This window comes from Piliocolobus tephrosceles, chromosome 13 (assembly GCF_002776525.5).
Source record: "Piliocolobus tephrosceles isolate RC106 chromosome 13, ASM277652v3, whole genome shotgun sequence".
Classification (NCBI taxonomy): Eukaryota; Metazoa; Chordata; class Mammalia; order Primates; family Cercopithecidae; genus Piliocolobus; species Piliocolobus tephrosceles.
In genome coordinates this window covers 69,709,295-69,724,811 of record NC_045446.1, presented here as the reverse complement: position 1 = coordinate 69,724,811, position 15,517 = coordinate 69,709,295, and positions in this window count along the sequence as shown.

Genomic DNA, 15,517 nt, shown 5'->3' with positions numbered 1-15,517 from the left:
ACTCAGGAGGCTGAGGCATGAGAATCACTTGAACCTGGGAGGTGGAGGTTGCAGTGAGCCAAGATCGTGCCATTGCACTGCAGTCTGGGCAACAAAACAAGAGTCTTTCCAAAAAAAAAAAAGGAAAGAAGGGGAAGGAGGAGGAGGAGGAGGAGGAAGAAGGAAGAAGAAAGAAGAAGAAGAGGAAAACGGCCCTGCATTTACTAAGCTTCTAGTATGCTTCAAGTGCATCATATATCCTCACAACACCTTCATCCAAAAGATGAGGAAGATGGAGGCTCAGAGAAGTGAATTACCTCTCCCAAGGTCACACAGCTAGGGAGTGACTGGCCATCATTTGTTCTGCCTCTACTCTCCTTGCTCTTAACTGCTATGCTATAGATTCTCTGTCTCATTTTTATGCTGAGTTCATCAATTATGTGTCACATGTATTGTGCACTGTTCAGGGCACAAGAGCAGCTACAGAACTGGGCTTTGGAAAGGTATACTGGGCTGGGCACAGGTCAGCCGAGACCCCAGAATGACACGTGGCTGTCTTGGGCTACCCATGAGACCATCTGTGGCCTGGGGTAATTTCTGCTGCATCAAACTCCTCTGTGAACAGCAGGCAAAGCTATAATTGTCCAGTTAAGCCTTGTTGGAGACCTATACTCCTCGTGGAGTAGACCATTCTTCTTGTACAACTCTCCCCACTTCTCCCCACAACCACAGGGAAAATTACAATTATTAATCTCCATGAAGAGAAATATCAGACTTGGATTCCTTTACCATGGATCCCCATTATTCACACTTTAAATATTTAGCAGAGCTAAAATGACAAGTATAGAAATAAGTTGCCGGGAAAGGGAAGGGCCAGGACTGATGGGTACTGTTTTCTCCTGGCTAGGGAGCCATGGTTTAAATACTTACCCACCTGTTGCTTTGCAGATTCAAGATTTAATGTAGGCTTAGCTCTAGCATGTTCTAGAAAGAGGGTGATTCTGTGCAATGGGCCTTCGTGGTGGTGTGCCTTTGCCCACATGAGCTTCCAGTCAACCACCTTTTCCCACTTACTCGTCCTGGTAAGCTATACCAGGCCCTGCAAGGGCAAGCTCCAGATCCACTTCGTGAGACTTCCAGCCACTGAGCATACCAAGTGTATGTTCTAGGGAATTCTGTGTAACTCTTCTGGACTCCTGGTTTACGCATTAGTTTTCCCAGCATCCAGGACCTCCCTGAGGGTAAGAACCTACTCTTCCTCTCTGTGCTGGAGGGAGTCAGTCCTGGATGGCACAGGCAGCACCCTTACAGCCAAACATTTAAGGTATAATGATCAGATTAAAAAAAAAAAAAAAAAAGAGCAAAGGACAACAAAATGAGATCAAAGAGGTTGTTTTTAGGTCAAAGACCTAACTCTGCCTGGTAAGCCACATATCTTACATTCTTGACTGAGGCACTTTTGAGACACAGGATGCAACAGAAACATTTATTCTTCACCAGATGCGGCACAGTGCAAATACAGGGAAAGTCATTCGAATTGTCTTGGAGCAAACCTGACAATGGCAGTAAGTTCTGAAGTGATCCAAGGTATGCCTTGGTCACTGTACTTCTCAAGTCAGGAGCAACTTATCTAGGGGAGACCAGCTCACAACCTTTCTCTGTGCCTGTTTCCTCCTTCATAAGATGAGAAATGGCCATCACACTCACACACACTCATACATACACACTAAGACACACACATATGCACACTCACAGTCCCACACACCCACACATGCACACACTCACACATATACACACTCATCCACACACATCCAAACACCACACAGAATTGATGCCAAGCTGTAATATGATGCCATATGAAACAAACGAACATTTTCATGAACGGCAAAACTAAAGCTCCAGGAGGCTCAAACTAGTATTCACCAAGTATCCCACTGACTAAGGCATTGTGTAAGTGTTGCCACTTGTAATATCTCATTCCATTTCCTGTCAGATCTATGAGGTTGATTTTTTTTTTTTCTTCACATCTTCCAGAAGTGGAAAAGAGGCTCGCTTTTGAAGCCAGGAAACCACAATTTTTAATCTAGGTCTTGTGTCTCCACAGAACATTTTCCCTGACACTGCAATGCTTCCAGTGGGAGTATTTCCACTTCAGAATGTTTCCTAGAAGTCTGGAGAAGCAAGGGTACCACAGGCCAGGCTCCTGCCACCCAAAAGACCATAGTCAGGAGACCACAGTGCAGAGGGAGAACCAGACACACAGCCCTGAAAGGCCCTAGAACATGAGGGTCAAGTCTGTAGCCTCTCAACTCCCTTCTACCTCTTACCAACTGGGCAGCTTCTGAAGAGTCCAAAGCCTCCCCATCTGTACATGAAGAAAATAACAGTATGCACCTCCAAGGATCTAGGGAGAATTAAATGAGACGATCCATTCAGTTTAGCAGTTTACCATTTGGCATATGGTGAATGCTAATATCAACGCCCATTAACAATGTTAACTATCATTTGCTTAGACTACAAGGCCATCCATGGAAAAGGAACTGAGACCCACAGTGTAAAATGTGAGGCAGCTCTCTGAAGCCTGGACATTTATATGATTTGATGGGAAAAGGGGCAAAAATTGAATAAACCCCTAATATGAGTTCATTGCATACCTTAGTCAGGGTCCACTTCATTTTGTGCTTGACTTTGGTTTGATTTATGGTATTTGATTTGTCTGGGGGCTTCTGATCTCCATCTGAAATATTGTATTCAGTCAGGATTGTTCATAGGGATGGTGGGGTGTGATTGGGTGTTAGATGAAAGTGCCAAAAAAGGCAAAAAAAAATTAACATTAGAAAATGCTTTCAAGTATTCAAGTCTATATTGCACATTTATAGCCAATAGCTTATTTGACCCTCAGAGCAATGCACGCAGCCAGGCAAGAAAAGTAACTTTATACACAGTTTGCATCTAAAGAAATCGGTATTTTGAGGAATAAGGAGAAAAGAGAAGGAAACTGGGAATTATTGAGCAAATATTAGATAGCATAATTTATTCAACAAATCATATGTTAGTGGCCACCTGAGGTAGGCACCAGAGATACAGAGCTAATCACGGTATACTTCCCACCCTCAGGGAACCTGTTACCCAGTCTGATGGGGAAGCACAGAAGGAAGATCAGTCATTCAGTACAAGGAAGTGAGAACTTTGATAAAGAGATAAATAACATATCTCAGAGTAATCAGGGAGGCTTCACAGAGAAGGTGACAGATACATTGTTGTAAAGCTTGGCCAGGTGAAGAGCCAAGAAGAAGGAAGAGGCTTTTGGTTGCAGTGGCTCACACATATAATCCCAGCACTTTGGAAGGTGGATGTGGGTGGATCACTTGAGGTCAGGCATTCAACAGCAGCTGGCCAACAACATAAGTGAAACCCCATCTCTACTAAAAATACAAAAATTAGTGGGCATGGTGGTATGCGCCTGTAATTTCAGTTACTTGGGAGGCTAAAGCATGAGAATCACTTGAATCCGGGAGGTGGAGGTTGCAGTGAGCTGAGATCATGCCATTGCACTCCAGCCTGGGTGATGTAATGAGACTGTATCTCAAAAAAAAAAAAAAAAAAAAGATGGAAGAGGCTTTCCAAGGGTATGAACAGCAAAAACTGCAGTTACCCTGTGGCATAAAGATTGGAACCAGCTCTGAGTCCTTGAAGTTTAGGGCAAGAGGCAGTGCAGGCAGACCATGACATGGACGGGTGGAGGGATTCATGCTTCCATCACGTATAGCCCCATGAGTTATCCTCAAGAGATAAGATGTGTTCCTGTAGATGATGGGGTGCATTAGATCGTTCTAGCAGCTGTATGGTGATGTAAATGAAGCAAGGAAAAGAATTAAGGCTGAAGGCAGAGAGGCCAGTGTGGAGGCTGATGCAGTGGTCCAGGGGAGAGCAGATGAAAGTCTGAACCAGGGCAGTAGCAGTCAAGATGGAGAGAAAGAAGGATCCAAGGAGGTGGTATTGGCAGGGCTTGGTAACTGCCTGAACGTGGGGAGGAGTACAAGGCCCCTCATTCATCTTAAGCTTCCCATGGTGACTTCCCGACAATGTCACCTTGGAAAAGAGTAATTAGATGAAAGATTGAAAATGTAATAGGTGGAAATTTTACAAATCAAATCTATAAGGACTCAAAAGAAGACAGAGACGCGAGATGCTAAATGCTGCTTGTTTTTCAGATTTCAGCATTGAAAAGAGTGTTGTTGGATGCTTTAAAGTTCCATGTAAAAAATATCCACTCAGATAGAGATGTACAGGCTCCATAAATTCCTAGTCAATTTATTCAAACCCAGGACACATTTTTAAAATATGAAGGAAAAAAACAGGTGAGGGGAGAATGACATTTTTTGCCAATCATTTTATAAACAACCTGACTTTGCTGATGGGAAAATAGACCTTGAAAAAGTGCAATTCATCAATACAGCAGAGGTCAGACTCCAGTAAATAAAAGAAAATTACTATAATTGCTGATAAAATGCAGCTTTTGTCATTTCATTTATGCATTTCAATTGCAATTAGATTAACAAGGATTTCAAGGGGGAAAAATTTCCATTGCAAACTACTTTTCAGATTGAACAAGCAAAGAGTTTCAGAAATAACTCAGAGTCTACAAGCAAGAGCCCAGAGGAACAGACAAGGCCAAGTCTTTCTTCCATAATCTTCAAGTCCCATCTCCATTGAAGAGGTATTCAGGGAAGTGTGGATGGGGGAAGAAGAGAGCAATCCATTTGGGGTATAAGCAATAAAGGGGTCCACCGTCTGCAGGGAATTTAAAAGCAGTGACAACAATCAAAAGTCAGAATGTGTTTTTTAGTCTCCGTATTATTCTGGAAATCTTAAACAATGTCAATGATAAAAATACTCAGGAGGCCTCTACTCCTACAATATTCCCTCCTTAGAAAACCACTGCCTAAGTCAATGATTTTAGGCCAACTATGGTTTGATGGTAGGCACCATACACCATTTATCCACTCATCAATTCGAACATAATGTTCAGCAAATTATGCATCCCACTTTATCTTCTTCATTATCCTATGTGGTAGCTTTTATGACTCCTGTTTTACAGTGAGAATCCTGAGACTCAGAAAAAAACTTGCCCAAAGAAATCTAAATCATAGGTTTAAAAAAATCAGATTTGAATGTAAGTCTGTTTAAAACGCCAAAGAATGTGGTTTTTTTTTCACCTTAGCAGCACTCTGACAATGGTTGGTCCTATGTACCACCTGTACCATCTGGCCTTTTCCTAGAGGGAGAACCCTGCATCTCAGTGAACAAGTTCCACTTGGATCCCCCAACCAGGCTTCCCTCAAGATAAGTTAACCTTGGGGACTGGGCTAGAGTGGAAGCTGGTAGAGGAAGGTGGTTTAAGATCCCAAATAGAACTAACTTATTTTTTTCCTGATATGCAATCCCCTCAAATTAATATTTCTATATTTATTATGGAAACAAGATATTTCAATGCCAATAGAAGAAACAGCAAAGGAAAAGGACTAGGAAAGACATTTTCTAATGTACTGAGATATGAAGATCTGACTCAAAGAAATGATGCTAAAAGTCAGACAGACAAGGATCAGACAGAAAAGAGCTATTCATGGAAATGGGATACCTTTAACTCACCAGCATTCTCAGAGTGTCTACATTTTGTGCCTAGGGTGCTAAAGGGCTGCAGACATAGTCATGATAAAGTCAGGATCCAGGGCCCAGAGCTCACGTCCCAGTGAAGGGCTTTTCATTCTTCCCCCACCACAAAAGATCATGTTCACATGGGTAAATCCCTAGTCCCCTCACCCCTGCCCATCCCTGAAGTAACCAAATGTTTACAAAACTACCAAAAAATGGTGAGGAAATTTTCTTTAAAAAATTAACTACAAAAATTGTATCTCACAAATATTACAATAATGTGTAATTGTGAACAAATTATCAGTACCGCTCTGTGGACTAGGACATAGATAAAATAGGTCATATGCAACTGCTGAATCACCAGCTGTTCATTGTTCATGAAAAAATAAATAAATAAAGGCAATAGATGCAAGTAAGGAAGCTCTGCATAACATTCTGTGGGAGCCCAAGACTAATGTGATTGCTTCCAGTTGAAGAGCTAGGCCTGTTCTCCCAGAACTGGTGGCCTTTGATATAAGTCTTGATAGACTTTTGACAAATGTATCTGGGAGAATAAGAAAAGGGTTTCAGGTGGAAGGAATAGCTTGACACCCAACAACTAGACCTACAAAACCAGACAAATCTAAGATAGAATTAAGAATGTGGTGAATAAAGCCTGAAATTTTGAATGCCAGTACAGTCCCTGCATCAATCACAATAGTCTCCTCGAGATATCCTAATACCAAAGCCTGGCAAGGATATCACAAGAAAAGACCAATATCCCTTATGAAAACAAACACAAAATTCCAACCATCAGCATACAGAAGCATATTAAAAGGATTCTACTCCATAACTACATGTGATTTATCCCAGGAATGCAAGACCAATTCAACATATGAAAAAGCATATGACAAAAATCTAATAACCTTTCATGATTAAAAAAAAAATTCAACAAACTCTGAGCAGAAGTGAACGTTCTCAATCTGACAAAGAGCATCTACAATCCTGACAAGATCAATGTACAAAAATCAATTGCATTTCCTTACAACTTGCCATGAAAAATCCAAAAATTAAGTTAAAAAACAATTTCATTAAAATAGAATCAAAAGGAATAAATACATAGGAGAAATTTAACAAAAGAAGTATACTCTGAGAACTACAAAACATTGCTGAAAGAAATTTTAAAAGATCTAAATAAATGGCATCATGTTCATGGACAGAAGACTTAATTTTGTTAGGATGACAATACTCCTTAAATTGATGTATGAATTTACACATTCTCTATCAGAATTCCAGCTCACTGTTTTGCAGAAATTGACAAGCTAATCCTAAAATTTATACGGAATTGCAAGAGACCCAGAATCACTAAAGCAATGTTTAATAAAGAAAAGTAGAAGAATTTACAACTTCCCATTTCAAAACTTACTACAAAGCAATGGTAATTGTGACAGTGTGATACTATCACAAGGGTAGACATTTAGATCATTGGAATGGAATCAAGAGTCCAGGAATAAATCATGAGTCTATGGCCAACTGATTTTTAGCAAGGGTAGCAATATCACTCAATGGGAGAAATAATAATCTTTTCAACAATTGGTGCTGGAGCTACTGGATAGCCACATTTTGGAAAAAAAAAAAAAAAATGAGATTGGATCCTTACCTCACACCACATATAAAAATTAACTTAAAATGAATCAAAAACCTAAATATGAGATCTAATACTAAAAAACTATTAAAAGAAAACACAGCAGTAAATCTTCATGATCTCAGGTTTGCCAAGGGATTCTTAGATATGATAACAAAAGCACAAGCAATAGAGAAAAAAAAACAGATAAAACTGACTTCAACAAAAGTCAAAGCTTTTATTCATCAAAGTGAAAAGGCAACCTACAGAATGGGAGAACATATTTGTAAACCAGGTATTTGATAAGCATTTAGTATCCAGATTACGTGAAGAACTCTTATAACTCAACAATAGAATGACAAACAACCCAATTTATATAATGGGCAAAGAACGTGGATAGACATTTCGCCAAAGAAGACATACAGATGACCCCAAATCACATGAAAAGATGTTGGACATCACTAGTCATTAGGGAAATGCAAATCAAAACCACAATGAGATACCACTACACACCCACCAGGATGGTTATCAATTTTTTAAAGAAAAATAAATGTTGCAAAGGATGTGATGAAATTGAAACCTCACACTTTGTTGATGGAAATGGAAAATGGTTCTCCTGCTGTGAAAAATAGTTTGGAATTTTCTCAAAAACATATTATTGAATTACTATGTAAGCGAGTAATTCCCTTCCCAACTATAGACCCAAGAACTGAAAACAGGTATTCAAGCAAAAACATGCACACAAATTTTCATAGCAGCATTATTCATAAAAGCCAAAAAGTGGAAGGAATCTAAATGTCCACCAACTAGTGAATGGATAAGCAAAATGTGGTATATCAATACAGTGGAATAGTATTCCACCTTAAAAACTGATACATGCTACAATATGGATAAATCTTGAAAACATTATGCTAAATGAAAAAAGCCACACAGAAAAGATAACATATTGTATGATTCCATTTCTGTGAGATGTCCAGAATAGGTAAATTCATAGAGATGGAAAGCAAATTCATGGTTGCCAGAGGCTGAGGGGGAGGGAAAAATGAGAGATGACTGCTTGATGGATATGGGTTTGTTTTTGGTGTAATGTAAAAGCTCTCAAATTAGATGATGATGATGGTTGGACAACATTGTAAACATACAAAAAAACCACTGAATTTTACCCTTTAAAATAGTTAAAGTGGTGAGAAAAAAATGCACTAATAGAGGTGAGGAGAGGTGGAAGACACTACCCACAAGGAAATGCCAGAACAGTTGGGAGGATATGATATGTACATAGAAAAGGATTAATCATGCCAAAAAAGTGATCAATAAAAATCCATGAGAGAAATCAGAGGAAAATAAAATCTCTGGCTGAAATATAAAACATGTATGAGCAATTCAGGAACAAAATTAGAAGGCTAAGCGTAAACTAAGAATATTAGCCACAAACAAGACAGGTGGTTGTGTGTGTATGATGTACTCATACATAAGCAAAAAACAACCGTAGAAAAGGTAGAAAAGCATGAACAGAACAAAAGAATACAAGAAGGCTGTAGATTTGTGAAAGATGTTCAGCCTTTCTCTTGTAATTAAAAAAAGGCAAATTAAAACAAGATGCCATTTTTAGTTCATCAAACTGCTATTGTAGTAATAATAATGCTGCAATAGTATAATAAGGCAGGCATCATAATACATTGTATGACTATAAACTGTTATAATACAAAAAGGAATTTAACCATAGTTATCATGAGCCTAAAAATATTCAAACTGCAAGATGTAATAGCTTTTTTAAAATGAGCTATGTAAATATGGACTGAAACACAAGAATTTTTCTTTGCAATATTATTATTTTTAAATAAAGTATTCATACTTACTGAAAAACTTTCAAGCAATAACAAGTACAAAAAAAGTGAACAAAACAACCAACCAACAAAACCTTTTTTTTTTTTTTTTTTTTTTTTTTTTAATTTTTAAGACAGGGTCTCATTCTCTCACCCAGGCTAGAGTGCAGGGACATGATTATGGCTCACTGAAGCCTCAATTTATCAGGCTCAAGTGATCCTCCCACCTCAGCCTCCTGAGTAGCTGGGACCACAGGTGTGTGCCCCCATGCCCAGTTAATTTTTATATTTTTAGTGGAGATGAGGTTTCACCATGTTGCTCAGGCTGGTCTCAGACTCCTGGGCTCCAGTGATCCAACTGCCTCAGCCTCCCAAAGGGCACAGGCATGAGTCACTGCACCCAGCCCCAACCAAAACCTTGTGACCTATTAATAGCCATCATTAAAATTGGGTGACAAGGCCAAGCACTGTGGCTCACGCCTGTAATCCCAGCACTTTGGGAGGCCGAGGCGGGCGGATCACAAGGTCAGGACATTGAGACCATGCTGGCTAACACGGTGAAACCCCGTCTCTACTAAAAATACAAACAAAATTAGCCGGGCATGGTGGCGGGCGCCTGTAGTCCCAGCTAGTCGGGAGGCTGAGGCAGGAGAATGGCGTGAACCCGGGAGGCGGAGCTTGAGATGGCGCCACTGCCCTCCAGCCTGGGCGACAGAGCGAGACCCCATCTCAAAAAAAAAAAAAAGGTGACAACATTTCAAATTCCTTTTTGAACCTGCATACAGAAAAATAGGTGGTTGAAGTTGTTTGGTGTTTGGATAGATGGAAATTATCTTATAAAATAACCTTATCTAATGCTATAATCAGGAAAACAAACTATTTCACTTATTTTAGTTGATGTACAGAAAAGAATAGAAATTGAAATAAATCTGGGAGATTATTAAACTTCAGATAAATGTTTCTTTACAGGAGATTTCATTTCTAACAATCCCCTTTAAAATACCGTGTTCATTTCCTAGGGCTGCTGTAATAAAGTGCCTCAAACGAGGCGGCTTAGGACAATACAAATCTATTGTCTCACAGTCTTGGAGGTCAGAGATCTGAAATTAAAGTGTCAGCCTGACCCTCTGAGGGTGCCAGGGAAGGTCTGTGCCAGTCCTCTCTCCTAGTTTCTGGTAGTCTTGCTTTTTTGTTTGTTTGTTTTGGGGTTTTTGTTCTTCTGATGGCCATCTTGTCACTGCGTCCAAGTCTGCACCCAATATTTTTCCTTTTTGTAAAGACACCAGTTATACTGGATTAGCATCTACCCTTAAGACTTCATTTTAACTTGATTACCTCTGTAAAAACCTATGTCCAATAGAAACACCTTCGGAGGTGCTGAGTGTCTCACCTCCAGTGTCTCTATTCAACCCATGATAAATATATATATCAAATAAAAAATCTCTTTTAAGAAAAAAATCCTAAAAATATCTTGAGAAGTTTGAGTCATTATGTTTTTAACTCCATGGTCCAATTTTAAACACTACTGATTGACCCTTTGCTACTAACGATGAAAAAAATAGCACTTTTATAATCCTTCTTCCCCCACCACCCCACCTTATTTTCCAGTATTTTGGGAAATTTTACTTTGGCAGCATTCGTGATAGTTAAAGTCTATAACAATAACTTCTATAGTTGTTTAGTTTTTGTTTGAAATACTTTATTTAAATAATTTTTAAAATGTTTTTCCTTATTTTTTTATTTTAATGTTTAAAAAATTGAATGTTAACCTACAGTCCTTTACCAAAGCGTATCCATTCTAGAATTCTTTGTATTGGTTCATTGGTGGCTGAATTTCATCATCAAACAGTTTTTTTTTTTTTTTTCTAACAGAGGGTTCAGAATTATAATCTCCAAGTTCCTAAGAACTTGAAATTTGATTATTCCTCCGTTGCACCTATGTATACAGGGCAATTTGGCTGAATATAGCAATCTTAGATCACATTTTTCCCCCCGGATCATGTAAACACTGTTCTACCACTTTCCGCCTTTGAGTGTGACATGAGCCTTTCTTCCGTGGCATGAGCCTTTCTTCCGTGTCTTCTCCATTCCTGCCATCCGTGGCTAGATTTCCATTGAGTCATTTTTTCTGGAGGGGTTCGTGGATGCTGAGTCCTCATGTTTCTTTTTGAATGTATTCTTTTACCTTTATACTTCCACAGTAATTTGGTCAGGTATGATAAGTTTAGTCCCTCTGACATTCCCTCAGAACTGCTTAGGCAATATTACCTTCTGGCATTGAACACTTTCATGGAGAAGTTTAAAATGAGCTTGACTCTCCTCTTGAAGATAACTTGTTTTTCTCTATTTAGGCACCAGAAGAATGTTTTCTTCATTATTCAACCTTGGAAGTAACAGGATTTTCTCTCTTGCTTATCATTCTGAATATCTTTTTTCTAGAATACGGTATGCCCTTTCAATCCTTAAAAAACAGGATGAAATGTATTTTCTATTGCGCTTGTTGGAGTTCTCTTCAGCAGAGAGACCAATTATTCTTACTTTTGAATCAACTTTGTCCTTCATGTATATTATCTTCTTTTCAACTGCCTTAATCTCTGTCCTTTTTCTCAGCTTTCATCAATATTCTAGCAAACCTTTTCTTTATGTCAGAAATATAATTTTTAGCTGTCTGGTTTAGTTATTTTTGTTTATAATTTATTATTTCTGTAATAGTATAGTTTGAGTCCTCAATATTCTTATCATTGAGTTGTCATCTCATTTCTCATCATTGAGTCCTTGTTTCATGGAATTCAGATTTTTATTAAGTTCTTCTGTACTTCAAAATACACAATGTAAGTTCTCTTTTCCTTGGGATATATTTTCATTCAGGTTAGGTTTTTTATTTGTCTTTTGCAAACCGTAGTCTCTTTCGTTTATTTCTTCCAGCCTTTCTTTCCTTTCTTTCTTTGGGGGTAGGATGGGGTAGGGATTATATGTTTGCTTAGTTGCCACATGATTTATTTTCATCTTTCTTTCTGGACATGGACAATTTTTACTAGACTTTTATTTCTTTCTGTTTCTATGCAATGTGGTTAAATTTTTCTTGACTTTCTTCTCATTATATCTGATATCTGCTCTTCTTCAACTCTATATCAATAGCTGTAGTATTACAACATTAAGCACTTTTTGGTGACCTCGGGCAGTACTTCCCAACATTTCACAGCATGAACATGATGTCCTAGAAAAATGGTGAATCAGGGAAGACTAACTCCTTGGCTTAAGGGATAGTACGTAGAGGCCATGAAGCTTTCCTCTGGACAGCCTGTTTACATCCCACATTCTCATTCTGGTCCCCTCCAGATGTGGGGTGCTTAGTGAGAGACCTCAGTATTTTTCTGAGTCACTCCTTCTCCCCACCCTGGTTTCTGACCTGATAGAGTTAAGAACCACACGAAACACATCAGCAGGGTCAAAATCTTTTCTTGAGGTTTATGGGTTTAAGTTGTAACCCTTTTTTTATTTGGTGCTACTGATGATTGTAGGGAAAGAGATGAGCAGACTTTTAATTATCTACTGTTCATTTAGTCAAAAACTAGGTGAGAGCAGTTGTTCAGCTGGCTTAATTTTGCTCCCTTAGTTAGAAGTTCCATGTAATTATTTGTATCAGTTAAGTCTCAAAGTGCTCAATAACAGGATGCTAAATAAATTACAGTAGATCTTATGACAGAATATTAAAGTATTAAATATATTTTTGAAATTAAATAAGAAAATAAAATTTTAATAACATAATAAACAGCAGATCAAACAACATGTACCATATGACCCATTCATGTTTTGATTATTCATATATATGCACAGCATGCATGTGTGTGTGTGTATGTGTGTGTGTGTGTGTGCACGTGTGCACGCTACAGACAGAAAGATTTAATCAGTATACACGGTTTTTAAACCCTGGATGGAAATACACTGAAGTGTTGATGGTTGTTATTCTGGGTAGCAATTTAACGTCCTGTAGCTTCAGTTTCAGACAGAGAAATAGAAACTACTCTGGGAATTTGAAACAGAGGGACTTTATGGTAAAGATTTGGTTACATGTGTGCTGGAAAGCTGAGAAGCCAACAGGGAAGAATGAGGCAACTCAAAAATTGACAACAATCCAGAAGCTGAAGACCCCCCTCTAAGGTCAAGAGGAGTCCCTAAGGAGTGGTCCCTACATGGGAGACATCACACAGAGTAAGGCAGCCTCTACCTCCCTCCTCCAGCCAGTGCCCTCTAGTGGCCAAATCCAGAGGAAACCAGGCGGCCGGGTCAGAGGTCAGCCCCCGCCAATAGAAGAGAGGAGAGAAAGGGTCAAGAGACGAATTCAAGAGCACACAGGCCCAGATCCACCAGCTGCCTGTTTCATAGACAGGAAACTGCTTTTGTTGGCAACTCACAGCTGTAAAGCAAGTGTCAGGAGAGAGGCTCACCCAAGTCAGCCCCTTCTTCAGAGATGGAAGGATGCCAGTTAGGTCCCAAGGAAGGGTTACTAACTACATGTATGCATCAAGGACCTGGGGGGGTGGGGACATTGGACATCTTAAGAGCATTGTCTAGTGGGAGACCAGGTGAGCAGGGACCAGGAAGCTGCAGATTACTCAAACTGGGAGTGCGACTGGGAGGCAGGCGGGGTGTTGTTCCCCTTGATGTCGTGGGAACAAGCCTGACTGGCCTGCCAACTCACCGGGGCAGGTGCGCAGTCAGCTCCATCTTCATACCTCTCCCCCATCACACCCCTACCTAAGAGTATACCCCAGGAGGCAGGATAGCCATTGCTTCCTGCCCAGTGCACATCTAGAAGCACCTTAAGCAGAGGCCACGAGAACCAAACCTGAGAACACCAGGCATAGGCCGGCAGCCCCCATTCCACCCCTAAACCATGATGCCCCTTGTGTGGGATTTCTCAGTTATCTGCCTCATTTTTTCCCTCTCGTTCTTTACAACTGTGGAATTAAGTGTGGGATCATAGCCATCAAGCAGCCTCCTTATTAGCATCAGAACCATAGTCAAAACACATTATGCTTGGCTAATACATTTTGTTTTTTATGTAATGGAAATGCCATCAAAGCATATTTAATCAGAATTGAATTAAATCATAATTGGAGCCTTTGTGTACAAGGAAGAGAAATTATTTTTTATTGTTGCAAACAGAAAATGTGCCAATTGTAATTTACTTTTTTAAGTAAATGGCAGCTGTTGCCCAGAGAGGTGTGTCCCAATGATACTGGCTCCTCATTGTGGGCCCCCCGCCTAGTGTGGTTAGTGCCAGATACCTATGTCCATGGATATAGCTATGATGAGAAAAATGCACTAATCCAAAGTGAGGCCCTTCCTAGCTGGGTGACTTCTTGAAGACTTTCTCCTTCCCTTTGAGAGGGGGATGCTGACACAGGCACACAGAGGGACTCTGAGAAGCAAATGAGATGATCCATCAGAGCTGCGAGTCTCTAGTTAGCCCATATTGGAAAGGAGTTCAGACCCAGTCTGGACCATACACCATGACCTGTCTACTGTCTCCATGGTTCCTAACCTGGCTATTCAGCGGGAGTACAGGGAAAGCCTTTTAAAAACAGAAATTGGTACCTCATTCCTACCCCCAGGCTGTATCAAGCTCTCTAGAGGTGGGACTTGGGACTCTGCTGGATTATTTGTAAGCTCCCCAGGTCCTAAAGCACAGCTGGGTTTGGGAACCATACCACTAGCCCTCATTGCTCCTCCTAGTAATGAGGAACCACCTCATACCCTTGTGCTATCTCCAACAGAGCTGGACAAAACAAGCCTATTGCATCTTGACAGAACTAGAGACCTGTCACATAAATACAGAATCACTCAAACCAAGGTCATGCAAATATGTGCACACATGCACACATGTATGTACCAGAAAAGCTTCCATCACCAATCTGCTTATCTCTTATTTACTGCCCTGCCTCAATATCTGCAAGAAGCTGTTGGTATTCACCTCTGGGGACTCCTCCTCCTCATAAACAATAGTATGGAGATATTTTTCTTCTTCTTCATAGTATATGTAGAACAAGTATATTTTGCGTTACCCTGTGATGAATGTAGGAATTATACACTGGACAATAAGTCTGATGAACCCAACAGTTTCCACCATTGGCAATGGTTCATGACCCAGAGTGGCCCTACATAGATGCTCACTCAACCCTGCTCTTCCAGAACTTCCAGGCCCTAGATCAGATACAGGAGGGAAAAAGATAGGCCAGGTCTCCTAGAGCTTTTCAGGGACCTTCCAGAACTGGCCACAGCTTACAGCTACCACTTCCTAAACACTTATGAGTCAGACACTCCATATTTTTTATTTCAACCCTTAGGCATAGCTATTATTATTTCCATTTTAAAAGTTGAGAAGAACGAGGCTCACAGAAGTCAGGGAAATTGTCCAATGTCATGGCATGTAGAATTGTAGCATGAATTGAGC